Source organism: Rattus norvegicus, chromosome 2 (assembly GCF_036323735.1).
Source record: "Rattus norvegicus strain BN/NHsdMcwi chromosome 2, GRCr8, whole genome shotgun sequence".
Taxonomy (NCBI): Eukaryota; Metazoa; Chordata; class Mammalia; order Rodentia; family Muridae; genus Rattus; species Rattus norvegicus.
In genome coordinates this window covers 119,675,587-119,702,901 of record NC_086020.1, presented here as the reverse complement: position 1 = coordinate 119,702,901, position 27,315 = coordinate 119,675,587, and the positions used below count along the sequence as shown (strand labels likewise).

The following is a 27,315-nucleotide window of genomic DNA, read 5'->3' as shown; positions in this document are numbered from 1 at the left end:
AGAGCTTTCACAAAGCAAGGGGATCTCGGGTTGGCAGTGGCTATGAAGGGTTGTAGTTTCATGAGGGAAGCTCAAGCTGCCAGTTCACATTTTCCTCCAGATTTTGTTAAAAGTAGACGAAAACTGTTGAGCAAGGTGGTAGGTATAGCCAGCATCTCGGCTGGAAGGAAGCGCGAGACCGGAAAATCTCGGTCTAGAGGTAGAAAAGGAGGAGGAGGAGGAGGAGGAAGAGGAAGGAGGAAGAAGAGGAAGAGGAAAGGGGGAGGAAGTGTGGGAGAAGAAGGAGGGGGAGGAGGAGGAAGAGGAAGAGGAAGGAGAAAGAGGAGGAGGAGGGAGAGGAGGAGGAAGAGAAGGACGAAAGCAGCAACAGCCACCAAGCCGAGAGTCCGATAGTCTTCCCTAGACAAGCCCCTGCCACACGCCATTCTAGGTTTTCTTTTCGGACTTGTGGGTAACGTTGGAGGTGAGAGGAAGGAGCAATCCCACTGTATAATGTCACAGGCCACCGTCCTGAAGATGAATTGTGGACATGGAGCCTGCAAATTTAGGAATCAAGCGGGCTCAGGCTGAACACCCACCCACCTTAAACTTGAGAGGCAAAGACAGCAGAAAGGATGAGAAACCCCCCCCTCTGCGAACCCAAGGGCTGAAGCCAGAATATTGTCATTTTAATGACCACGTTCTCAGCATCTAGACAGCAAAGTCCTCACAAAGGCGACACTGTGGTCAAATCCTCGTTCACCAACAAGCGTGGTCTTCGAAACAACTGTCCCATATGTGAGACAGGCATGGTTGACAGTTGGAAACAAAGCCAAAACTTCCCCTTCGCCTCTCACCAAGGCCACAACTTTAGAAAAATTGTCCCCCTCTAAAAGCTACTTTTTGATGAGCCTTCCCTCTGAGTCCATATATCTTACCCATTAATGTAAGCAAAGAATTGCTATTGACTTTCTCTCCTCCTCCATTCGACACAAGCAGCCTTCTCTCTCTCATTACCAAAGAAGCCCTGAATAGAAACGTTTTCTTCCCTGACCTTACAAAATTCGAATGTGCTGTCTGTCAGGTCCCTGTCTCACAGCGACTGTCCCCAGATTTGGGGTGTCCTACTTCCTGTTTTGTTGTTTGAAGATGGTCTACCTTCCTTCAAAGCTGATTAATCTCAGGGGCCTGGAGCGAAGGCCATGAGGCCACGGAGTATTCAGGCACCAAGAAACTTCAAGGCAACAGAGTATTTGCAGTGCCCAAAATTAGAACACCCTCCTCCTCCTTTGATTTTTGACAGCCTATTTTTTTTTCTGCTACAATTTAGTTCTTCCTCCTCTAACAACTTGAGTTAATTTCTGCTCTGCGGCGCAGTCAGAAGCGAAGGAGCCAGGCTCTAACTGTGGACTGAGAAGGGCTGAGGCGCTAAAAGATGAGGTGGGTGGGAGGCTATGGTCATGTTGGTTTTCCATAGCTGAGGTGTGGAAGTAAGACTGGAAGACATAAAAGATGTGGGGGCTTGTTTCTCAGAGATGAGCGAGGAAGACTCTCAGAGAACACCCCAGAGGCCTCCCTTCCCACAAGGCAATTTAGTGCACACAGTGATTCCCAGGACTCTGGGGGGAAAAAACCATGTCCCTTTAGTTAACACATTGTACACACAGACCTCACCACAAGCACAATAACTCCTTTAGATCACGCCATTCAAAGGCACAGGTATTTTGAAAATGTTTTTTATTAAAGTCTAGATACATGTTTTATTTTAGAATTGTGTAGTTTCTGCGTAGCTCTGGTTTTATTTGCGCCACTGTATTCAGTGTTCGACCATCACCTACACGCGGTGAAAAAGTTGACTCTTGTGTTGGGAGTGTGAATAATCACAGGCACACTTATCCTAAAGCTGACTTAAGCTGTTGTCTTTCTGGGGGTTGGGGATTTAGCTCAGTGGTAGAGCACTTGCCTAGCAAGCGCAAGGTCCTGGGTTCGGTCCCCAGCTCCGAAAAAAAAAAAAAAAAAAAAAAACAAAAGCTGTTGTCTTTCTCTGCACAGGATGCTTCCAAGACTCTCTAGTACTGGCCCAGACCAAGACTTGGGATAAGCTTGTTGCTTTGTAACCATCCCAGGACAAAGTGGGTTTCTGACTGTGGCTATGTCATAAAGCAAAGATCAAGCGCCTTCAACAGGAAGGTATGCTATAGGACCTAGAGCCGAACGTTTTATGTGAAAGAGAGAAGGAATGCAGGCAGAGATGTATGCAGGGAGAAGTGTTTGTGAAGCTTGTGCCATCACCACCACCACCACCACATCCTTAACACTGAGCACGTATGTGCGTCCACTCATTTCTGAGCACAGCAGACACTCCCCCAGAAGCCACACACGTGTCTGATGGGTGGCCTCTCAGCTTGAGGGCAGAACGCTCTGAAACTTGCATCTGAGACCGCCAAGCCTTCATTTATTTCTCCGTGAGGGAAATGCACACCAAGATGAACCCCCGCTGAGGACACAGTATGAGAAGCCGTGGTCAGCACACCAGGCTGAGCTCACCCAGGCATCTCCACTGGAGAGAGCATCTCTGGGAACATAGAAGAACCTTAGTCAGCAGGCAGCAGCACATACCAGCACCTCCTCACAGGAGAGAAGCCCTGCACCATGGCCAGTGTGTGAAAACTTCTCCCACCACTGCCCACATTTTAATGACCATAAATAACTCAAGCTGGGGTGGGGGCCCGGGTCCTGCTTCAGTCATTATTGTGGGAAAACCTGCTGTTGCAAGTCTAAGTTTTCCAAATTCAGAGACACTAGTGGGGTCCCCCTTTGTTTTGATAAAACGAGAATGCTAGAAACAAATCTCACGATGTGATTGTAACTCTGATGAGAAACATCGCTCCAGTCAACACTTGAGGCTCTGTGGAGGAAGAGCTTTGTTGTGGTCTGCAGACAGGAGGCCTGCCCTGGCCGCTGCTCTGCAGACGCTGTGTCTCCAGCACCACTGGAAACAGTAAGACACCTATGCTATTTTAATGTGTGCTACACATCTATCACTTGTAAAGAATGCCCTGGGGGAGGCCCAGATGTCTTCCAAGCAGTACAGACTGTTGCCATTGCTCCTCGCTGCCCACCAGATGCTGAAGATGCCACTCTCTTTGGCTATGAGACCCAGAAAGATCCAGCTAGAACTGAGCTGGAATTCGAGCTCAGTGTGGAAAAGCACTGCTGGGGAAAAAGAAGTCATTAGCTGTCTTTGCTGGGTTATGTACCCCAAGTGCTGCAGTAACTGTAGGGAGCTGAATGAGAATGGCTCTTGTGTGTTTGAATGACTAGTCCCCAGTTGGTGGACTGTTTAGAAGGGATTAGAAACTGTGGTCTTGTTGGGGGAGGTGTAACCTTGGTGGGGGTGATCTTTGGGGTTTCAAAAGGCCACACAAGGCCCTGTCTTTCTTGTTCTCTGCCTCCAATTTATGGATCAAGATGTAAGCTCTCAGTTACTGCTCGAATGCCAAGCCACCTGCTTGCTACCGTGCTTCCCAATATGCTGGTCATGAACTCACTCTCTAAGACTGCAAGCAAGCCCCCAATTAAAGACTTTTAGAAGTGGCCTTAATCATGGTATCTCACCACAATAGGAAAATAACTAAGACAAACACTGACCTTCCAGGCAAGATATGGTCACAGTTGCAATCGTGTCAAGACTGTTTAGTGAGAAAACCATCACTTTCTGATTGAATTTGAGGCCTGCTCCATGGGAAGGAATTTATGTCTAGCACTATATAACCGAGTCAAAGCATATGGCTGGAGAGATACAGGTCCTAATGAGGAAATGTATTGCTATATTTTATTAGTATATTATGTATTCATGTATTTGAATGTAAAATGTATTAATGGGACTTTTGCTAAATAGACATGCAGTCATACTACCTTCTAAATATTTATGTATGCCCTTAGACTAGGGTTTCTGTCAACCTTCGACAGAGATGTGTCTGACTAGTCAATACAGAGTCATAACTCAGTCCTGAGTGCTGAGTATACAACCAAAAAGGAGACATCTAATGATTCCCTCTCCAAAGCTCAGGGAGCATTCAGAAGAGGGGCAAGTAGGTTATGAGCACTGGAAGTCAGAGACCAGTGCTTACGGGCTTGACATGGCAACTTGGAACCATACAGCAGGTTGTCTAGCTGAGCAACACTTGTGTATTCACTCTTTGGTTGATTGGTTTAGGGTGGTGTTTAGTTTCTCTCTCTCCCTCTCTTCCTCCCCCCTCCCTCTCTGTCTCCCTCTCCCCCTTTCCCTCTCTGTCCCTTCCTCTCATACTATTATACTTTTCTAGCCCACTCATGGCAATCCCAAGATCTCACTGTATAATCCTAGGTTGACATGGAACTAGATACGTAGATCAGGCTGGCTGTGAACTCAGAGATCTGTCTCTGTCTCTTGAGTGCTAAGATTAAATGTATCAACATGCCCAGATAAATATTTTGGGTTTTTATGTATATGAGTGTTTTGCCTGCATGTGTGAACACCACTTGTGTGCCTGGCGCATGCGGAGACTAGAAGAGGGTGTCAGATCAACTGGAACTGGAGTTACAGTTATGGGCCGCAATGTGGGCTCTGGGAATTGAACCTGGGTCCTCTGGAAGAACAAACAGTGCTCTTACGTGTTGAGCCACCTCTCCAGCACCCAATCCAAATTTTGAATACATTGTGAATGATCTATGAAACAGAATTGTGGCCACATACACAGCAATGTCAAATACCAGATTACAATAATATACGTATCAAATGTATCCTACATTTGGTAATAAAACTGTGATAAGGTCTTCTGTGTGATTTCCTTTGCAGGGAGAGATCAAAGGGTAATTAAATTTCCGGCTTGACTCAGCAGAAACAATCAGCCTTCTGTTCTGTCCTGCTAAAATGGTTGAAGTCAACACATCAATTAGTCACTAATGTGACCAAGAGCTTCCAGGATGCACAGCCCTGGAAGTCAGAGAACACTTGTATATCAGAAAAGTGTGCTTCTAAGAACAAACTTTTTACTCCTGGGAGATCCAGACTTGGTTGAGAGCCCAGTCCACCTTACCTTTTTTTGGGGGGTGGGGTCTTGAGGCAGACTCCACATAGTCTTGCTTGTCCCAGAATGGTGTAGAGCACTGCCTCCTTTTTAATTATGGACCATACAGCATGACTGTTCCTTTCAACTGGAAAGTTTTCCTAATCCTTGCTACTGCACAAAAGGATACTGTCCTTAGGGAAATAAGTTTAGTCTGTGTGCTGGTTTAAATACATTTAGCCCCCATAGACTCATATGTTTGAATGTTTGGCCCATGGGAAGTGGCACTATTAGGAGGAGTGGCCTCGTTGGAGGAAGTGTGGCACTGTGAGGGTGGGCTTTGAAGTCTCATATGCTCAAGCTCCACCCAGTCTGGAACATAGTGTCTCCTGCTGCCTGCAGATCAAGATAGAAAACTCTCGGCTCCTCCAGCACCATGCCTGCCTGGATGCTGCCATGCTTCCTGCCGTGACGATAATGGACTGAACCTGTGACCCTGTAGGCCAGTCCCATTTAAACGTCCTTTATAAGAGTTGCCTTGGTCATGGTGTCTCTTTCACAGCAGTAAAACCCTAACTCTCTCTCTGTAGGTCAGTGCTTGCTCTCAACATTGGTCAAGAGCATCTTTTTTATTTTATTTTATTTTTTTTTTTTTGTGGTAAGCAGTGCTTACCATAGACTCATGTCTGACTAGAATACTGAGTGAGAACACTGTTCAGCACACAGCCCTAACAAGGATGCCTATGGTAACCCCTTCAAGGCTCCCGGAACTTTGTGCAGTTTCTGGGAGGGCAGGAGATGTGTGGGACTGTCTCCTCGCCATGACACGGCTCCTGTACTCATGAAGTCACAGCAACACTCTCGTGAATGGGAAGAGATACAGGCAGCCAATGGCTGCTGGAGGAGGAAAATATCATTTTACCTCAGTGGCGTAGCCAACACTAAGCTACTCATGCTCCAATAAGTAACTCCATACCTGTGGTCATGCAACAACCAACATTAAACCCAATGGGTCATAAAAGGAAAAACAAAGACGGAGGCAGGCTTGTTGGAAAAAAGTGATACAGAAGGAGTGAGCAGAGAGAGAGGGGAGAGAAGTTACGGTCAAAATACATTGCACACATGTATGAAATTGTAAAAGAATAAACTTGAAAATACTAAAGAAAAAACAATTTTCTCTTTTTAAGTGGCTTAAGTATAAAAGATTTTCTTTTTTTAATGGCAAAGGGGGCTATGGCATCAAATAGCTCAAAACTTGCGTCAGCAGATTTCACACCAAGTAGGTTACATACTACTCTTGAGCCTCAGTTTCTTGCTCTTCAGAATGGACACAAAACTGTACTTACTGCTCTACTGTGATAACAGTACCTGGACCACGGAAGGCACTTAACACTCACTACTGGTTTTCTGTCACCATTGGAGAGGCTGGAGGGGACCTCTCTCTGTTTGTTCCCTAGCACAAAGCACCAAGTCTGTGTTCTGGAGAACCAGAGCTGCAGTCCTGGTTTTTGGAAGGGTCTGTGAGCTGTGAATTTAAAATGTCAGCTGACAACGACTTGTTCAAAGTTCTCTCTCCAGAACAGAAGCGTCCTTTATATCACAAGATGGAAATAGAGTTTTTCAGGTGGATATTTATACATCACAATAAACTGTGTAATTTCAAACTAACCTTACTATGATTGTGTATATAATTACGCACATTATATACACACTTTCAATTATAATTCAGCCATTACTGACATGAAGATGGCAGGAGAATACAAGCAGTAGATGAGAAACGACAAAGGTGAGAAGAAAATGAAAGGGGTCGGCATCTCTAGGGAGCCAGCACCTTCCATTTAAGGCACTATAGCACACCCTCACTCAAGGCTCCTCGGTGACGGAGCTGTATAGACGAACAGCCAACATCAGCATCCTCTTGGGAACACGGGGACCAGATCCCATCTTGGTTTTGTTTTCTTGTGTTTAATGTGTCATTTTACCCATGCGGGTGTTTTGCCTGTCGCATGTCTGTGGACCACGTTTGTGCGGTGCATGAGGAGGAGGGGGTCAGATCTCCTGGAACTGGAGTCACAGATGTTTGTGTCCAGTCACATGGGCGATGGGAACCACACACCAGTCCTCTGCAAGAGCAGCCAGTGCTCCCAACTGCTGAGCTGTCAGGTTCTGTCCTAGAAGTATTGCCTTCCATTGGTTTTACCTTCCCTTTTCTGACTCATCCCATCTCTGCCTACAGCTGCTCCCATCCAGGCCCACAGCAGCAACATTATACACAGTGCTGATGCACATTCCATAGAATCGCTACATTTCTCTCCATGTTTCTCCAGGCTAAGATAGTCTCACAGAGACACACACGTATGTGCACAACCTTCCTCTTTTCACTGTTCTATGGAAACGGATCATCTGTGAGGCGATGGCAAGGATGCTGTCATCAATACATACTTAGCTCACCCTCCTCATGCCTTCTACATGCAACATTAATAGTTTTATGACATACCAGAAACACACACACACACACACACACACACACACACATACATACACACTCACATGCACACATGCATACACACACAATTTAAGAATATTGTCAAAAGCCAAGAAGGAATAAAGAGATTCGGGGTGATTACACATGGTGTTGTGTCAGAAAGTGCTTTGTGCTCAGCCCTCATCCTCGTGTTTTACCAACAGTCTTCTCTTCTGTTTATTCGCTTATTTGGTGCCTTCTGTTCCATGGAATGAATGCTCTGTCTACAAATGCAAGTCATCGGGCTTGCATTCACCACGCTATCTGCCTACTCATAGGAAAGCAACATGGTCCACAGGAGGCCAGGGAAGGAGTGAAGGGTGGCTGTAAATGGAAGTGTGACACATCAAGAAAAGTGCAGCAGGAGAGTCTCTCCCGGAACATACACTGTGGCAGCTGCCCCTGTTTGTGCTTAGTGACCTCAGCCTGACTGGAGTCTGCTTGGCCTTGGAGTCTTCAGAGATGCCAAAACAAAACAAAATGAAACAAAAACAAAAAACAAAAACAAAACCAACCAACCAAACAAACAAAACACCAGAAGAACAAGAACAAGAAGTGGAGGAGGAAGATGAGGAGAGGTTTACAAATGCCAAGGACTACCTCCTTTCCTCCCCTGTACCCCAGATTCAGCAGGTTTCAGGCCTCTTCCTCTTAAAAGTCTGATTCAAAGGGAAAGAGGGAAAGGCCTTATTTATACTAAGACACAAGGAGCTGGGTTCATTGCTTGCCTTTTAATGTCTAGAATTTCTTTTGAGCTCAATAATACAGTTTGTGTCCAGGAAAAGAGGTCCAAAGGTCCTCTAGCACTCACTACAGAGACCTGGGTACCCACCTGAGGAGCAAGAGTGAGCCCAGGCTCAACATCTCATTCCAACTAACTGGGTCCCATTTCCTCATTTGTAAAATGAATGTCTTGAACATACAACTTTCAAAGCCACTCCCAGCCCCACCTAACATTCTTTTCACCGAAGTCCCTCAGAGTAGACTGTGGCGTAGTTCCCTCAAGAAGTCTCCCCAAAAACTCTGGGCTTGCCACAGGCCATGAGGAGGGGCTCAGCAAATGTAAGTGGGAAATCCCTACTCTGTATTGCTGTCCTAAAGTGTCCCCATTTGCCAAGAAACACCTGGCCCTATCGTGAGGATGCTTGAATTCTCATGACATCATTTGTTTCCAGCTTGACTCACAAAACCAAGCCCTACACAGGCAACGGGGCTTTTTCTTTTGACACAACGGGCTGATCCTAGCCCCTGTGGCTTAGTCCTCTGTAAGACTGTCCATCTACCCCAGCAAACAGTTTACCCAGCAACAACCCATACACAGTTCCTGATTCCTGCTTTCTGTCAGAGACCCACTTCTATTCTAGCACTCTCTACCTGGACAAGAGCTCAGATGAAACAGGCCGTATATTCTAGGCTTAACCCAAGACAAGGCTGAGACACAGTACATGCAAGCCCCTTCCAGTGAGTGGGATATGGCACGTACTTGTACCTCTGTCACTGAGGCCCAAGGTTGAGTCTGACTGGTGTCAGGTTTCTTCAAGATTTTCCTTACTGAGGGAAAAGATCCCAGTGAAGCAAGCAGTCAAGTACCTCATGCGTGCCTTATAACCTTGGCACAATCTGTTAGGAAGAGGAACTACTAGAGGCCAGGATCATTAAAGCACTGGACAGCACTGGGTCCTCAATGATAGAGCTGAGCTGCTGAAATCTGTTCCTGGCCCCCTTGGAGCACACTCATGTGTTTAAGCTAGATGGGTCTTGGTTCCTGTCCTCGAAGCTGGACGCATACTAACACAACCAGAGCCTAAACTAACAGACTCTATTGGCATACGTGGCTTTCACACTCCAGCTGTTTTCTGTCCATCATATGGTTTGCCCCACCTCCTCAGTATGCCCACTTCTCAGCAGTCCACTCTGGGAAACATCACCATTCATCCGCCATGCTCTATTGAAAGTGCGCAGACGCTGACCTCCCCGAGCCAGCACGTGTCAAACACACACCTGCAGGATGCGACTGCAGCACACCTGTCAAGTGCACTAGACTGTGAACTTCTTGTGGGCAGCAGTGTCGAGGGCCAACCTTTGCCTCTGTCGCACTCTATGGTTACACACAGTCAGATGCGCTAAATGACACAATACTCCCACCTCGCTACCACATCCAGAGTGTACTCACCCTTCCTGTGGTGCAGATACTTTGTACCTTGATGTGGGTGGGAGTTTGTCCAGTGGGAATGGCTTCTAAATGGCTTTCAGAGTCTAAAATGGAAGCTGCACCTTCAGAGCGCGCCACTGAAAATGGTTTAGGGCTTTGGGTACACCCTGGTGCTTGTGCCAACAAAAGAAATGGACAAAGATGAAAACGTGACCTACTGTGTTTGGAGAGTAAAGGAATGTAGTCCTAAAGCTCAGCTCCAAGATGCACAGATGCTAAGTAAGGCCCTGAGGGACTCCCTGCCCACCTCACTGCACAGCCTCAGTGTCCGTTTGGTCTTCAGTGACCCGCACTCTTCAAAGGGAACTGTGAAACAAGGGCTCAGACCATGGCTCCCACCTGGATCAGCTCTCCTGAAGCTCTCTGCTCTTACCACCGCGTGGCTGGGCCCCCACGCACGTGTGTGTACTGTGCACCCATTGCTCCTCTGACTCCTATCCCCTCACCCATGCTCTGCTTCTATCCCTCCCTGCAAATACATGCAGCTGTCGCAGAGGTTCAGATGAGTGGCCAGATACAAAAGATGTGGGATGTACACATACAACCAGAGCCCGACAACTTCAGCAATGCCTTGTTCGGGCTCCAGCTTACTCTTTCGGAAAAGCAGCTCAAGTGGAGTGTGGCAGTGAGAAGAATCACACTAAGGTTGTGATGACTCATTGGATAGTGCCAGTCACATATTCTATTGTCTTACTATAGAGGGCAAAACTCCCAAGGGGAAGAACGTGGCGAAGGAAGAAAATACAATGCCAGGGCAGGCGGGCCCTAGAGACTGCAGGATGCTGAGCTGAGCACCACGGTAAATGGTTAGAGCACCGCATGATCTAAAAATAAACCTGAATCAAGCCTTAGAAACACAACCAGGAGAATTGCCCTCTACTCTTCCTGGAGTCATACTCCACTGACTCTTCACTGCCTGAAAAACACATGAATGCTAGACCGGAGACATTCCACCATCAAAATGTACTGAATGCTTACTGTATGCTAGCATTAGGAGGCAACAAGAGAATGCTCTCCCACACTGGGGAGCCCTTAAAACACGAATGAAGAGGGACAAAACTGAGTGACCAGGGTGGGAATGAAGCAGTAGAAATGGCACTTCCAGAAAGACTGATATCACGTGAGAGTGCCCACCCAAGCTCCAGGCCCTGTGCCTAAAATGTCATGAAAAAGGGAGGGTCTCCTGGGTCTCCAACTTTAGTCTCAAAGACGAGGAAATGCATCCAAAGGTAGAGGTCTGAGTCTGCGGTGGATGGACTGAAGCACCATGGGACACAGAGGGGGACTATCACATCTAACCCCAGCCACATGCTGCCCTCAGCTTCATTTCCTCAGTGTATTTTGTGACATCCCCTAGCACAGCCCCAGTGCCCACAGTATACCTTCCAGCCTTTCTCTTCTGAATACAGGTTCTGAACCCTTTCTGGTCCTTCCACTTTGCCTAGACCCCTCAAGTCCCTGTGAGGTCTTTGCACATTCTTGGGCACTGAAGGGGTCCCCTCTAAATACTCTTACTTGGCTTACTTGGTCAAAGGGGTCACATCTTTACCTTTAACAGACACTGCCCCTGCTCGCAGGATCGTTCCCCTTCTAAAGGGCTTGTGGGCCTGGAGACCCAGGACACAAGGTGGGATACACAACAAGGAGACCCAAGCAGTGAGATTCCTGGTATCTGGATGAGCAGAGAGCTCCTAGAGGCCTCTCCGCAGAGCATAACACAGGTCTTTAGAGACCTGCAGGCTCTTCTGTTTACAGTGCCCCATGCTGAAGCTTTTATCCTGGGAGCCAGACTTTGGTGCATCGCCTTAACCTTCCCTTTTGAGGGTGATCTGATTCTTTTCTTGATGATCAGAAAACAACACAGCAGCATGAGAGAAAATAAAAAGGCCCTTGCTTCTCTTTTGGAGATCTGGGCTTACATCTCAGCAGCAGGAGCAGCAGCAGCAGTCCAATGGCTCACTAGAAAGACGTGAGTAGCTGCGGACGCTGCGTTGAACTTGAAGCATCCCATGAACACTACCTCTCAGGGTTGTGAGCACATCTTAGGATTTCACAGGACTGTGCCCAACCTCAAGCTTAAGATTTTCTGCCCTGCCTCCCATTGCTCAACAGAACTAACAAGTCCCACAAAACCCTGGAACTTCAGGAATATCTTGAAGCAGTAGCATTTGTGAAATGTCTGAAGGGGGAAAAAAAAAGAGAGAGGATCTAGGCCTTCGGATCAAGCAAGAAGGACAGGTGAAAATGTGGAACATGTGGTGTCTGGCACTTAGACTGTGAAGTTCCTGTCCAGGTAGACAGAGACGGACATAGCTATGCCATACACACTCATGAGTTTGTGCCTGGGGAGGAGTGCAGGGTCACTGTATAGAGCAAGGGACTGTACCAAAGCAAGGGCTACTCCTTGGAGACATGGAACACAAGTATACAAAACACTCCGAAGCCCTGAGCTCCATGATCTCCAGTCCATGAGGAATATCTTGGTTCTTCACTCAGCCCATCTGAAAAATGAGATTCTCAGCCCTGCACTAAAAGAACGCTTGGTGTTCAGATATCACCGCCATTGTTTGGGAGAGAAACAGATGGGAAACAGAAGGGAGAAGACAAAAATCTCAACCTTTTCCTCACAGTGCCAACACTCACTCTCATACGCAACAGAGATCAAAAATGGAATTGGGTTGACAGCTCTAAAACTAAGACATGTCACAGGTGTTCCTGCTGTAGAAACAGCCATTCATTCAGCCAAGAGTCTCTCTAGATCCCAGTCTGGGCTAGCCTTGTCAAGCGAACTGATGACTGGCGCCATGATGGATTTTCTCAAACACTCATCTTCATAAATGTGTGGCTGAGGAAGGCATGCCGGTGCCTGTGAGTCCCCAGAGGAGGGACTCTCATAAAGTCTGCTGTCTAACTCAGCCGAGGCTGAGTCTCCAAGAGAAAGTGTTGTCTGGTGGAGGAATGCGGCCTGTCACTCTTCTCCTGTGGATCCATGAGGACTCTAGAAAACAAGCAGGTGTCAAATTATAAACAGAGGTTTGCTAAAGGCAACAAAATCTTACAGGTCTCCAAATTCTGTCTGTAACACATCACTCTGGTCCCCTCTCCAGAACTTAGAGGCCAAAAGTTTAGGAAAGTCCCATCTATAGATAAAGAAGTCCTAACTTTGAGTCCTAACTTTTGAGTTTGCCTAGCTCAAATCTGCCCTCTGCCAGCACACCGGGCCCTCCCTTCCCTGCTGGGGATCAGCACTTCCCAAGCCTGATGTTACCCAGTCTGCTTCCCACAGGATGATGAGCATTCCTGCTGAGTATTGAGCCCTGTGCCCCAGGGCACACTGCAAGCCCTTGTCCCAGGGCACACTGCAAGGGCTGTTGTTCTGCCTGCTGTTTTCAAAGCATTGAAGGAAGTTTCCTCAACAGAGTCAGAAATGCTGCTCTCCCACTGTCAGCACCAGTTTATCCTGTCCACCAGAAGAGAGGCCGCCTCTGCGAGTCATTCAGGAGGAACATTCCCTTCCTAACCCGGGGGGGGGGGGGGGGGGGGGGGGGGGGGGGGGGGCGGCTCTGACCATTGACCTTCAGTCCTCAGTCTTATGCTTTTCCAGCTCTACACTGGGCTCTGACATCTACCTAGTGCCCTCAGCTGCTCCTCAGTACCCAGGTTTTCCTGCCCCTCCCCACTCTGACATCTCACAGAAGACACATCCCTCAGATTGACAGCAGGGCCCCTGTCCAACAGTACACCCCATTTCTCCTCTGAGATTAAGAGACTCAGAGACGGGGGACAGGGAGATGGCTCAGGGGGTAAGAATATTGCTGTGAAAACATGACAATCTGAGCATCTATATGAAAAGCTAGGCATGGCCACACCAGCAATTCCAGGGCTGAGAGGAGCAGACACCGGAGAATATCTGGGCTTGTGTGCCACCACCATCTCGGGAAAATTAGACAGAAAGCAATAAATAACAATACCAAGTGCCATTACCTGGCTTTTAATTTTAACCATTTGTGTGAATACCTACACACATACATATATATATCACATACACACACATATACATCACAGACACACAGACATGTACATCACACACACAGACATATACATCACAGACACACAGACATATACATCACAGACACACAGACACATCAAACACATACACATATACATCACATACAAACACACATATACATCACATACAAACACACATATACATCACATACAAACACTCATATACATCACATCCACACACATATATATATCCACACACATATATACATCCACACACATCACAGATAGACAGACACAGAGAGAGAGAGAGAGAGAGAGAGAGAGAGAGAGAGAGGGAGGAAGAGGGAGGGAGGGAGGGGGGAGAAAGAGGGAGGGAGGAAGAGAGAGGGAGGGAGGAGGAGAGAGGGAGGGAGGGGGGAGAGAGAGGGGGAGAGAGAGAGAGGGAGGGAGGGAGGAAGAGAGAGGGAGGGAGGGGGGAGAGAGAGAAAGAGAGAGCTCATATGCCTTTAGGAAGAAAGACTGGAGGTCAGTGGAGGAATATAGAAACTTTTTCTTCTAGACTGTCTATAAAGTCTTCATTTGAGCATAAATGTCATTTAATTTTTAGTGGGAAAATGTGGACACTAAGTCCTGCTCCTAGAGATATCTGCTTATTGGGGAAGGTGGGGTCAATACCTTTGTTTCATTTAAACAGAAGGTGTTGGATCTGTGTGCAATGGGGTAGGAGGTGCAGACAGGTATAGGGCTGTCCCTATGTTGCTCCCTTGGTAGAAGTTTCCTGTTTTTATAGAAGCCGAATGGGAGCATGGTATCCACAGCAGGCCTATTTCCAGGGCAAGGCAGAGTGTAATGGACTCCACTGATATGACCTGACGTTCACAGAGAGGGACTAGCTCCAAAATTTCAGTCTAGGTCAAATGTGACTCTGAGCCTGTCTCAGCTCACAGCATTGTTACAGAGGTCCCATTTGCTATGTGTGCTGTCAGTGACATGAGGCACACTGAATCACAGTGACCGCAAGTGAACCCCTCATCACTGCTGTCTGTACCCCAACATCTTCTCTTCATATTGGACCACATCGCAGCGCCAGGGCCCACTGATGTGTCTGACTACATCACCAGGCCATGCCACCCACGGACGCAGCTGTCTACACCACTGGACACTCTCTCCCTAAGAGCTATCCCTTGCTAAACACAACACAAGGGTCTCTCTGTGCATGAAGTGCTAAGGCAGGGAACCCTTTGGTCTGGAAGTCCTCCTGCCTGTGACAAGTTCTGAATGGTACCAGGTAAGGGGCAACAGACTGTCACAAAGGTGATTCCATGAAGAAGCCTCCCTTGCAGCAGGCTCTGGTGGCTTTCCACATGACATCCCTTTCTTCCGGAATGGCTATGTCTCAAAGGAGGGCTGAGCCCTCTCTTCTCGCCTGCCTTTGCAAACCCTGGTTAAGAACAAACAGGTTTCTCTGTTTTCTGAAATGAAAACACTGATACTTAACTTCACATATGGACACTTGGGGTTCAGGCAAGGAAACCTGCTTCCTCTTCCAGAATGCTATCCCTGACCTGTCCAGGCTATGGCCATTCTGCTCTGAGCACTCACCTGCCTCCCCACTTTGCCCAATTCTCTTCTGAGGCAAGGAGATGCAGGCTTCCCCAGCTGTGCATCTCTCAGCACAGCCGAGCAGCTGGAAGTGCCAGTGTGGTTGCCACACAGACCTGGTTATCAGTCCCCCAAGGCCCCTATGAGAGCAAAGGCGGAGCAAGGTAGAGGCGTCTTTCCTCTAGGGGAAGACAGTCTCCTCACGTCTGCAGAAACTTGAAAGAAAAACATGTGCTGTGTCCTGGTTCTGAGACTCTAAACAAATTCAGTCCCTCAGGGCCCTTGGTGTCTGTTCTGACCCCCTAGTAACCTTTGCCATGGGGTTGCTGCAGCAAATAGCATGAAGGTGTCATCAGTGGCATACTACACAATCAAAACTGAGTGTGGCACTATGGAAACATGACAGAGATGAGCTACATTGAACTTGAGGAGGAAGTGTCTTTCTCCTGTACCGTTAAACCTTCATCTGGGCATGAGGACAAGTCACAGCCTGCAGGCCCCGCTGGCTTCCCACACCTGGCACAGCCAAAGAGCCTGTGGGGGTCTGTTGGCCACAGCTATCAAGTCATGGTGACACACTGGCCTCCAGTTGGTCTGTGCGCATGGAGGCCAAGAATGCAGGCTTGTCAAACAGGGATGCCATCCCAGCCACAGGCCACTCATTTATTAGGGCAGAGTCTGTTCCAGCTTTCCAAAGGACACTTGTCATTAGTGTGTTGTCTGTCCTTCCAGAGCCTTGTCTGCAGTCCGGGCTGGGCAGGTGGAGCTGGTGGCCACAGCAACCTTCTTGTTTCATCCATTCCTGCTTCTGCTTCTGTCCAGACTCTCCGCTGCCTTCTGGGTAGGAGAAGGTTTACATTGACAGCTTGTTCAACATGGGAATAACCAGGGCATGGAGGCCCGAGGTCTGGAGAAGCACATCAAGAAGAAAACTGGCCCCTGCTCCTTTTTACTTGCAAGAAGCCAATGGAGGATAGACACCAAGAAACACCCGGCTCAACTTTTGAAAAACCACCTCTGGCTCTTGGGAAAACCCTGCCCAGTGATCCAAACTCATCACCCTCGAAGCAGGCACAAGCCAACCACATATGTCGTGGAGAATTTCTACGAGGTGGCCACGGTGTCTCCAATGTCCAGGCTGAGCATCACTTCTTAACTCTGCATCAGCAGACCTTATCTTTCTAGAAAATGGATGAAAAGGTCTGAAGGAGGGTGACTGCATCAGGACAGGAATGGCTTTTATTAATGGAGCATTTTCTCAGACCTTAACTAAACCTCATCCACTTTTGTCAGTCAGGGCCGACAGTTGAGAGCAGTATTAAAGGAGGTAATTGCACGTATCAGTCAACAGCCTTTGTCCCTTGGCCTCCCAGAATTACAGTAAAACGGGCCCAGGAAAGCAGCAGGTTGGATTAAAGGAAAGAGCCCTTTCTCCGGTTTCGCGCACTCACCAGCTGTTCTGGGCTGTAGGCACACAAGCAGTAATAATGTCTGGGGAAACCCAGCCTCCGAGGTCTGGGCTCCTTCCCCCTTCTGCTTCCACTCCACCTCGAGAGTGATTTATCTTTGACTTTAAAGAGGAACATTTTAAAAAAAAATTCTCTCCCCATAGCAACTAAGCGATCCACTCTGTATGAATCTTCCCCCGTTAAAGTATGTGAGTACACAAAAACCTGAGCCTCCTGTCACTCCTCAGACGGACTGTAAACCACCCAACCTCGAGCCTTTGAAGTCACTTGGTTACAGGTCCCGATGCTTGCTTAAGTAAACACCATGAGAAATACAGGCACGTTTTATATGCCTGTGACTGTAAATTGTCCTTGCTTCACCGGGATGAAGTCAGCTTAGGGCTCTGGAATCTGCCACAGCTACAGGAGTGCGGAGTTAAGATGGGGAAGGCAAAAATGCCTCACATAGTCCTGGGTACTCGACACAAATCTTCCTTCTAGGCAAGTGATTATTACCAGGTCCCTGCTGATCCAAATTCCGATATCAAACTTATTCTCCATCCCTCAATGCGAGAGAAATCACCTGAAAAAGCATCGCAAGGTCTGGCCACGAAAGAGGAGCTGCCTCGGGACTAGGCTGGGTGTGCATGTGAGGACAGAAGGGACCGTCCTATGGACTGATGCCTAGGAGATAGATATCAGAAAACAGCAGGCAGAGCCTTTCTTGGGGGGTCATAGTGAAATACAGACAGGGGTAAGCTTAGCCAGCTTTACCTGGCTCTGTTAAAGCTTAGCTGAGGGCCACAGGAAAGATGTTGGCTAATACGCTGGGTTTCTAAAAACTAGATATGCCATTGTACATGAAAGCCCCCAAGATCAAGCCATGCTGGAACAATCTTCCATCTCGCAAGTGGGGAAGCGGGGGTTCCACATGTAGGAAAGTCGGCTGAGTTAGAGTAGCCTGCAAGCGACCCAAACAGGATTCAAACTCAGCCAGTTCCCTCAAAGCCATCTCACTCTGGGGCGGGCTCTTGATTCTAGACACAAGGAGCTCACGAGGGGCTCATGATCTTCCAGAGGCATTGGATTTGTGCAGATCTCGGTGGGTGTCAAAAGACAGAGTAGGGGATCATGGGACAAAGTGATTCTAGGTGAATTCACAGTGTACCTATCAACTTGAAGTCAGCGGCTCTGTCAGTCGGTGGGACGGAATGACTGATTCAACCCCCCTCCCAAAAAAAAAATCAAATTTGCATGAAGTGGGAGGCTTCTCTCTCTGCTGCCTCGTTCTCCTCACTGGCAAATACTGCATGGCCTCTCGGCACCTACATATGTACACAACAGGAGACATTGTTAAAGCCTAGTTTGCCCTTTTAAAACACAAGTAAAACAACTAAGCATGCTTTCCACACTTTGATTGTTTTAAAAGTGTCTCTTGTCCTGGTGTGTAGCTACTTCGGGCTTTGTCGTTCCACTGCCTGGTCAGTAAGGAACTCTCCCATGACCTGCAAATGCCACACCACAGACAGTGCTCCAGACCCTCGGTCTGGTCAGTCTGTACTTCTGAGAATTCACATGTGCCATGCCTTGCTAGAAGACAGTCTACTAGGCCCACGACAGGCCCCTTTTATTTGGATAGATACCAGATTTCTCTCTATAGATGTCATCCCAGTTGGGTAAGAGCAGTTTCCAGAGCCGATGCGATGAGGAAATGGAATCGCGCTATAACACCAATGTACATTTTTACCAAACGTCACAGTCTGTTCTCTTTCTCTCTACACAGCCTGTTCACACCCTTTGCTTGCCTGCTACAGGGTCTACAATGTGTTTAACTGGCTTGTAGAGCTCTTTGTGACACAGAAACACTCTTGGCCAGGCACACGAGTTGCAGTGTTTCTAGGCTCATTGAACACTCCTTCTCCTGTCTCCCCAACATGGTGGCAACCAGCCCAATGCTGAGCCCCATGCCCAGGCACCTGAACCCCCTGGATCCTACTTAGCTGCAACCTGGCTTCATCTAGCCAGGTTCAAAATTAAGTAGTCTGGATAATATACGTTAATTTAACTAACATGGATCCTGCAAGCATCCTAACACACACACACGCAGACGCACGCACACGCACACACAAATGATAATACAGAGAAATTTCACTGATGTTAAAGAGAACATACTCGCCTACTACCAAAATGGCAGGGAGTGTGTCCCTGCGGCTGAGATAAAGCAAATGTTGGGGAGATTAACCAAATTTTGCTAACTCGGGGTGTTGAGAGCTCTAGCTGCTTGAGTTTCAGGTGAAAGCCACATAAAGTACACCTGAATTCAAGGGCAGGGAACCTGAGAAAAGCTGGCTGGAGAGTTGGCGTGCGATGGTGCATCCCAGCTACTGGGCAGCAGTGGTGCTGAAGCCATCCACACCCACATCTGTGCTGGCCGCTGATGTCAACCTTTGCCATACGCACAGGGCCACCTTTATAATAAGTGACCAAGGAGCAGCCACTTCTGAATGCCCATGACCTCATTTATGCAATAACCTAGCCCAATTCAGCACAACTCCCATCACTCAAGAGAGTGAGTCATTCAGTAACATCGGTGCCACCTAATCAAAGCAGAGGCATGCAGCCTGCTGACTCCTTACTTCCAAATGGCCACCAAAAACAACAGGATTGAGCTGTGTCTTTAACTGTGAGCCAAAAGGCTGGCATCTGAGAGTGCTGGGGGTGTGCAGTACATGGGTGTACATATGTGAGAATGTGTCTGTATGGGTACGTATGTTTTGAATGTACATGTGCATGTGTGCATGCATGCATAGGGATGTGTGTGTGTGTGTGTGTGTGTGTGTGTGTGTGTGTGTATAAAAGGTAAAATTAACCCTTTCCTCCTCAAGCTGTTTTTGGTCAAGTTGCTTATCACAGCAATAGAAATGTAACTAATACAGTGTGGGTGTGTTGTGCATATGACTATATGTTTGTCTATGTGTTGTGTGTTCTATGTGTCGTGTGTGTGTTGTGTGTCATGTGTCATGTGTGTGTGTGTGTGTGCGTGTGTGTGTGTAAATGTCTGTCAGCTGCTATTTTGCATTAGAGGCTTTTTTAAAGCAAGCCAGAAAAGGAGAAAGCCCATAAACAAGATGCTATGGGAACTAAGATGGCATTGGCGTTGGCCTTTAAGGGCAGTTACAATGCCAGGGATGCAGTGTGAATCTTAGGGAACTAAGATCAAGAAAAATGCTAGGAAGTTGTCCCAGAGACAGTAGAAAAGCTATTCAAGCTGGGGACATGTGCCAACTAGGGGATGACAAAGTCCCACTCACAGACAGCTACTACGGCTGTGGCTCTGAGAGGCAGGACTAGGGAGAGGGAGCTCTGAACACAGAAGAGTCAGGCTGTGAAAAGTTGGAATCCAAAGCCACACTCACCCTGAAATCCTGGAAGACCTTAGAAATCCATGAAGCAGGAAAGCAGCTGGGTGAGACTCCACTTCAGAGGAATCTCTCTGAAGGCAGAGTGGCTAAAACTGCTAAGCAGGACGGAGTTCATATTTCCTCCACACCAAAGTCATTTTCTCCCCTCCCCTCTCCACACCGCTCTCCCTGACTTCCTGTGTGGCAAATCTGCTTAGGGAAGAAATAATTCATAATATGTACAAAGATTGACAGCACTCAGGTATGTTTTCATGAGACAAATGTTAAGCAATGGAATGAACTCAACTGAGACCAGCCAGCATTTTCAAATTTAGGGAGCTACCTACCACTCCTCCTCCTCCTCCTCCTCCTCCTCCTCCTCCTCCTCCTCCTCCTCCTCCTCTTCCCCCTCCTCCTCTTCCTCTTCCCTCTCCTCCTCCTCCTCCTCCCTCTTCTCTTCCTCCTCCTCCTCTTCCCCCTCCTCCTCTTCCTCTTCCCCCTCCTCCTCCTCCTCCTCCCTCTTCTCTTCCTCCTCCTCCTCTTCCCCCTCCTCCTCTTCCTCTTCCCCCTCCTCCTCCTCCTCCCTCTTCTCTTCCTCCTCCTCCCTCTTCTCCTCTTCTTCCTCTTCCTCACCCTCTTCCCCCTCCTCCTCCTCCTCCTTCCTCTCTCTCTCTCTCTCTCTCTCTCTCTCTCTCTCTCTCTCTCTCTCTCACACACACACACACACACACACTCAGCTGTCTCAAGGACAAAGTGTGAGGCAGGAAGGCACACTGAGGACATGGTTAGGGGACAAACACGTTGTACTTATGAGTGGACAGATTTGACCTCCCAATGACAAAACGGATCCTCTGCTAAGTCTGACTTCCAACAAGAAACGTGCTGTGCTAAGGAGTGAGTATGCACGGTAGCAGGAACTATGTCACCTTCAAGAAGGTATTGAAAGTATCCATCCAAAATTTCAAATATACATATTCCTGGCCAAAAAATTCCACTATTGGGAGTTTTAGCACACACATGTAAAATATCTACAGATACATTTATTCACTGAAAGACCATTTTAACCACACATGGTGAAAACAACATCAGTATTTAACATTTGAGATTTAAATAATGATTTAAACATAGAACGAAATATCATACAGATATACACTAGAGAAATTCATTCACTGAATATATAAAAAAGAATCTTCAATGCACATCATTAAATCTGTGGTTGAAAGTGTAAAACAGTTCATAAGTGTTTGTCCATAAAAGATGTTGCAGAAAATGGAGCACAGCCAACCATCAGCGACTGGGAAATGGGCACCTAAGGGCAGCAAGCATCACCCTAGTCCCTCTCCATGGATACTTTCAGAACTAAGGAAACCAAAGGGGAGAAGAAAGAAGCATGTCTTTGCTATGAATAGCTTCATTTGAGGAGATAAACAACTGTATGCGTGAAATCCAGTCAGAGTCTTCTGATCAGCTACAACACAGAAGAAATGGGGAGTTTTGACTGTCCCTTGTCCAGAGAAGATATAGCTGGAAAGTGTGTCCTTCACTGTTTCACCAGACATGTCAGTGGCACCAACAATCTTCATGGAGTATTATTGTAGGCGTGGAGAGTTGACAGCTCACCACGTGCTCCCTGCCTGATACCCTCACCCTATAGCATGGAAACTGGAACCAATGGGAAGAAGGAGCTTGCTCAAGTGAGTGCCCCACATCCAGGGGCCAGGGCTGCTCTCACCTATCTGTAGCACAATCTCCGTGACATCTGACCATCCTAGACCTTGTGAGAAATGGGGAGGCTGGGATCTTGGTCCTCAGTCACTGGACCACAGCAGGGTTCAAGCCCCAGCCCCTTGTGCTGTCTTACGTGTTGACAACAGTGTGGCCCACTCTGTGTGATTGATAAACTTCAATCTCCACTTTTGCTGTTACCCCACATCTGTCTTTCCATGGGTCCCCATTTCTAGCAGCACTGCTTTTCCTGCCATGGTAGAAGGCGATGTGTGAAGCCTGAGTTTTAGGCAGCCTTTTTCCACGGTCTCTGAGCCCTGGCTTGCTAATATCGCTTTAGTTCTTCCACTGAAGTACGCTTCCCACCCAGGACTTCCTCTGCTCTGCAGCCCCATGCAGTTAACCCTGAGCTCCCTTTGGCCTCTTTCTTCTGCTTCTTCCTCTGCACTGGGTAGCTGTGACCCAGACCTAAAAATAGGTCTACTGCGTCTTTCATCCACGGTGCTGAGCCTTTCCCTCCTCAATGAAGGTTAGGAGGAAATCTTGCTTTACCAAATTTAATAATGACAATATAAATGGTGTCTCTGAGCTGGCAAGGTAGGTTCACAGGTAAAGATACCTTGGTCAAGCATAAGACTGAGCTTTACAAGCCATACATGGAAGAGAAGAATTGATTGCTGAAAGTCCTCCTCTGAGCTTTCCTTATATGCCATGATATGCATGTATACACACCACATACACACACCACATACACACACGCACACACACACACAGAGAGAGAGAGAGAGTGTGTGTGTGTGTGTGTGTGTGTGTGAGAGAGAGAGAGAGAGAGAGAGAGAGAGAGAGAGAGAGAGAATAATAAATAGTATCCTTGTGCTGAGCAATGAATTAAATACTTAGTATGCATGACCAGATAATAACCTTTGGAACAAGCTGGGTTTTTTTTTTTTTTGTCATGCTACCAAAATTGAAGTTTCAACATCTGTTCCCACAGCCGCATACTCTTTCCAAGAAACATGAGCTAAATGTGATGCTGCCCACCACAACACAGAGCCCAATATGAAGAGTTAAGATGACAAACCATGGAAAGATGGGCTCGGAGCCTCTCTGTTACAGTGCAAAGTTCTCACCAAGGTCAGCAGCCTGGTGAGGGACTTTCTGAAATGCTGTTATGTGAAAATCCCAGCAGTAGACCGATCGATGGGTTTGTGAGGGTGCACTTTCTGGGGCATGGTTGTTTGAATGACAGTGGCTCGTACGTTTGAGTGATTGATCCCCAGTTGGTGGAGTGAAGCCTTGTTGAGGAGATGTATAAATTGGGGTAGGCTTTGAAGTTTTAAAAGCCCGTGCCGTTATGGGTGTGTGTGTGTGTGTGTGTGTGTGTGTGTGTGTGAGTGTGTGCATCTGTGTGTGTGTGCATGAATGCTTGTGAATGTGTGTACGTGTGTTTATTTATATCTCTGTCTCCTGCTTGCAGATCAGATGTAAGCTCTCAGCTACTTGATCTAGCACCATGCCTGCCTACTGCCATTCTCCCCACCATAAGGTTCATAGACTTCAACTATTCCGAACTGTGAGCCTCTAAATTAGATGCTTTCTTTTATAAGTTTCCTTGATCGTAGTATTTTTTTAAACAGTAGAAAAGTAGCTAAGACACGGGAACCTCGTTACCAATTTTTAAAATAGCCATCCTATTGAGATAACAACACAAATACCCATGTACATAAATCTCCCAAGGGTAAGAAGTGTTCAATATTTTTAGCCAATGAATAAACGAATGAGCAAGTAAGAAAAGCAAGTATTGTGTGAACTTCGCAGGACAGATAAGCAAGCTTTTACTTGCCCTAGATAGGGAACCAATGACAAAACAGAGAGATGATTCTACCCAAGGGTAACTTGAGAACCAATGAGTTTAACAGAGGTTAGTTACCTCCCAGAGCATGGGCAACTTGCTAAGTGGCTGGCTACACCATCAAAGAAAATTATCTTCTCCCCAGCAGCTGTTAACTGCTTCTGTGTGGCTGGGCAGGAGCTGGGCTCTTTTGGGTAATCACAGGAGCTGAGAGTTCAAGGAAGCAGTGGTCATGTCATGCCTGGAATCCAGTGTTCCACAGGATCACCATGAAATGGACCATAGTTCAGTGACAAAGCACGTGGTAAGAGAGGCAAGGATCCCATGTCCACCCACAGATCAAAGAAGAGGAGGAGGAGGAGGAGGAAGTGGAGAAGAGGAGGAAGAGGAAGGAGAGAGAAGTGGAGAGAGGAGGAAGAGGAAGGAGGAGAAAAGAAAAAGGAGGAGGAGCAGGAAGCCTGTTGTTATCCCAGAGAACCATGTTCTTTGGTTTTATTTTGACATCCTATGGCCTCCCAGTGTGGGTGTGTAATTAGCCAGGCACCCTTATATTCTACACAACACAGCTCTGTAAGGCATCCTCTTCAGCCGTTAGGAATTGACACTATGAGAACCCTCTAACTGACCCAGGGAGAAGCGTCATCACAGAAAATATTACCCGAACTTGAAATGAGTAGGCTTCAGAGAGAGTGGAGTGCTAAGTCTGAGTGTCATCACTTGAAATGCCATTGAGATGATCACATTTATGTAACCACATAACAAGTGAACAAAGTAGCAAAGAAGGCTTCTGCGAGAACAGCTCTGCCCAGCATGTCCACACTATGTAGAAAATATCAACAGGGAAATGGGTTGACCCCTGGCTCTCCAGTTTCTACCTGGTATGAATTCTCTGTAGGTTGTGATAATAAGAAATACTAAGATACCTGGTCTCACAGCAGACTCCAGGGAGGCAAGCGAGTGCTGAGCTTGAAGCAGGACAAGCATCCAACCGATGGATCAATACCGTGACACACACAGGATGCTGAGGCCACACTGCCTTGTCTGTGTCTACTCTGTCCTTCTTGGCTGTGACAAAGACCCAGACGGAATCATTCGAAAGCCTGTGATCCTTTCTCTCTTCTCCAAAGACACCTGTAGCTTACTGCCTGACAGGTTTCCCTAGCAAGGTGTACGAGCTGAATTCCTTGTTCTCTTCCATGCACACAGGTCCCAAATCCACAACCTGGTCCCAGGAATGTGTAGGATCAGGAGCTGGGCCATCAGCCTATAACCTGGTATTCCTCAGCAAATGATTTGAATTTTAAAGAATAATAATTAGAAAACCATACAGTTGGAGAGCATATAAAGTATCCAAAACTCAACTCTTCTTTGACTCCTTCAGTCAAATTTAACGTTTAGACTCCAGTAAGAACAAGCCCTGAGTTGGGCTTCTTCGGCTTCCACTTGCCACCTTGTCTTTCTGTGTTTTTGAAAAGGAATTTGGGAGATTGTAATTACATTATTCCTCCCTTCCCTTTCCTCTCTCCAAACCCTCTCATATATTCCTCCTTGCTCCTTCAAATTCATGGCCTCATTTTTGTTGTTAATGTTGTTATATGTATGTGTGCATGTGAACATGCATTCTAAACACGAGTGTATGCATGCATGCACATGTGTGTGCATGTGTACATTCTTAAATACATAAATAAAACCCCCTCAGTCTGGATAATGTTACTTGTATATATTGTTGGCAGGGCTAATCTTTGGTCTTGGATAACCAATTGGTGTGCTCTCTCCTGGTAAAGACTATGTCTCTCCACACCTCAGCATTCCTGAGTTTTTATAAGTCTTTGTTCAGGCCCCCTGGGCTTTTCCCCCATGTACCTTAGCGTGTCTACTGGTGTCGTCCTTGATTAGCTCATGTTTAGGCATCTATGCTGGTGGCACCTTAAATTCACCCACCCAGCATCGCCTCCAGTGAAGCCTGCAGAATGTCATGCCCCTTGTTCTCAGACCCTGTATCTTCCCTGTGCGGAACTAAAATGTAACCAGTGGAGCTGTGGGATTAATTCCTAGAACAAAGGCTACGTCAAGTGAAGGGCCAGGGTGATCGTGTAAACCTCTAGGGAGACCCCATACAACATGAGACTCCTCATTCCACCACACAGATGCATCCAGTCCAGACAGCAGTACTTCTGTGGTGAGGTTTCTGGACCCATTATTTCCCTCGGACTGAAGCCCTTGCAAGCAGATACCTGCCACTGTGCCAGCTCCTTTGTACCTTCCTGTCACCCATCTCCAATTATATAAGTGCATGTGACGACAGCATTTGACTAGGTGGATGCATTACAGGAAAATAAAGGTTAACTCTGAGAGTCAGTTTTCTGACAAAACCAGGCTAGAGTTCCCATGGATATACAAAATACCACCGGCTGTCTCCTCACATCGCTTCATTAGACAGAACATATCAATTTAGTAAAAGCAAACTTGGATGCTGTGGACCGCTGAGGAAAATTCCTCTGTAGCATGGTGGCAGGGTTTCCCACTGTCCTTCTCTTTCTGATGAAATTAACTCCCCACGGTTGGCCAGCGGGGTGATCTCATTTTAGCCAATCAGCTTGGGAGCTGCAGTTGACCTCACAAAAGGATAGGAAAGTATGTGCAGTCATAGCAACCGCAGCTCAGCACCCCCGTCAGTCCTGGACCCTTCCCCTAATGGCAGACGACGGCTGGCTTCTTCGATGATTAAACTTTTCCCCTGAGATCCTCCTTGAATACATTAGCCAAACAAGTCTGATAAATTTGTTTATCCCAGGACAATCATTAGGAAATTACCTGCGAAAGTATTCTCAACAGAGCAGTCTGTGAAGAGAAAGCCATATGGCGGCAAGAACCGGATGAACAGTGCAGTCTTTCGCTGTGCATTCCAACAGGTCAGGCAAGGTTTCCCCTTCCACTTTAATATTTTGAGCAAAAAGCACAAAATCTCAGTAGCCCAGAGGTCACTTCATTTCACAGGCATGAAAGCATTCTTCTGTAAGTACTAGTGTGGCCTTCCAACCCATATTGCACACCTACTATGTGCTGGGTATGGGGATCAGAGTCTTACCCAGTCCCGTGGTCTTCTGGGAGGAGGCAGATATGTTCACAAATGATTACAGCTTAGCATCAGGTATGAGATGCAGAAAATGGGAACAAATGCAGAATCCCAAAAGGTGTTGCCACGATAGCATTTAGATTTGGATACCAAAAGGGGAGGGGGGCTGAGAATGATGTGTCCAAGAAGGAGAGATTCTTTGCAAATATCAGAGAATCATGTGGTTGAGTTCAAGGTCTGTTTCATCTGACTTCAGAAAATGAATCTGGAAATGGTTGGGGAGGGGTGGGCACATTATGGCCTCAAGAAAACCAAGATGGGGAGGAGAAGAGGAGCCAGTCTAGAAGCTGCATTACAGGAAAAAACTTTTTTGTGACTCAAAAAAAACAATATATCATGCTCCTTACTTGGGGAGGTGAACAGCCAAGACTTGGGCC

General features: G+C 47.2%; 1 protein-coding gene and 1 long non-coding RNA gene across 15 annotated transcripts in view; both read right to left on the bottom strand.

Moving 5' to 3' along the window:
• Positions 1-6,221: 6,221 nt before the first annotated feature.
• The window catches only part of LOC134485898 (keratin-associated protein 10-4-like), a 36,173-nt gene continuing 15,079 nt past the window's right edge, over positions 6,222-27,315 (bottom strand). The window contains exon 2 of the mRNA XM_063282871.1: positions 6,222-12,764. The gene's annotated coding sequence lies outside the window, so the exon portion shown is untranslated. The remainder of the gene's footprint in view (positions 12,765-27,315) is intronic.
• Positions 16,014-27,315, bottom strand: part of LOC120100803 (uncharacterized) — a 42,016-nt gene continuing 30,714 nt past the window's right edge. For 13 of the 14 annotated variants that reach the window (XR_005500887.2, XR_005500882.2, XR_005500889.2 and 10 more), the window contains one exon: positions 16,014-16,213. This is a non-coding gene — a long non-coding RNA (uncharacterized LOC120100803). The remainder of the gene's footprint in view (positions 16,214-27,315) is intronic. The other variant, XR_010064251.1, reaches the window with a different exon arrangement.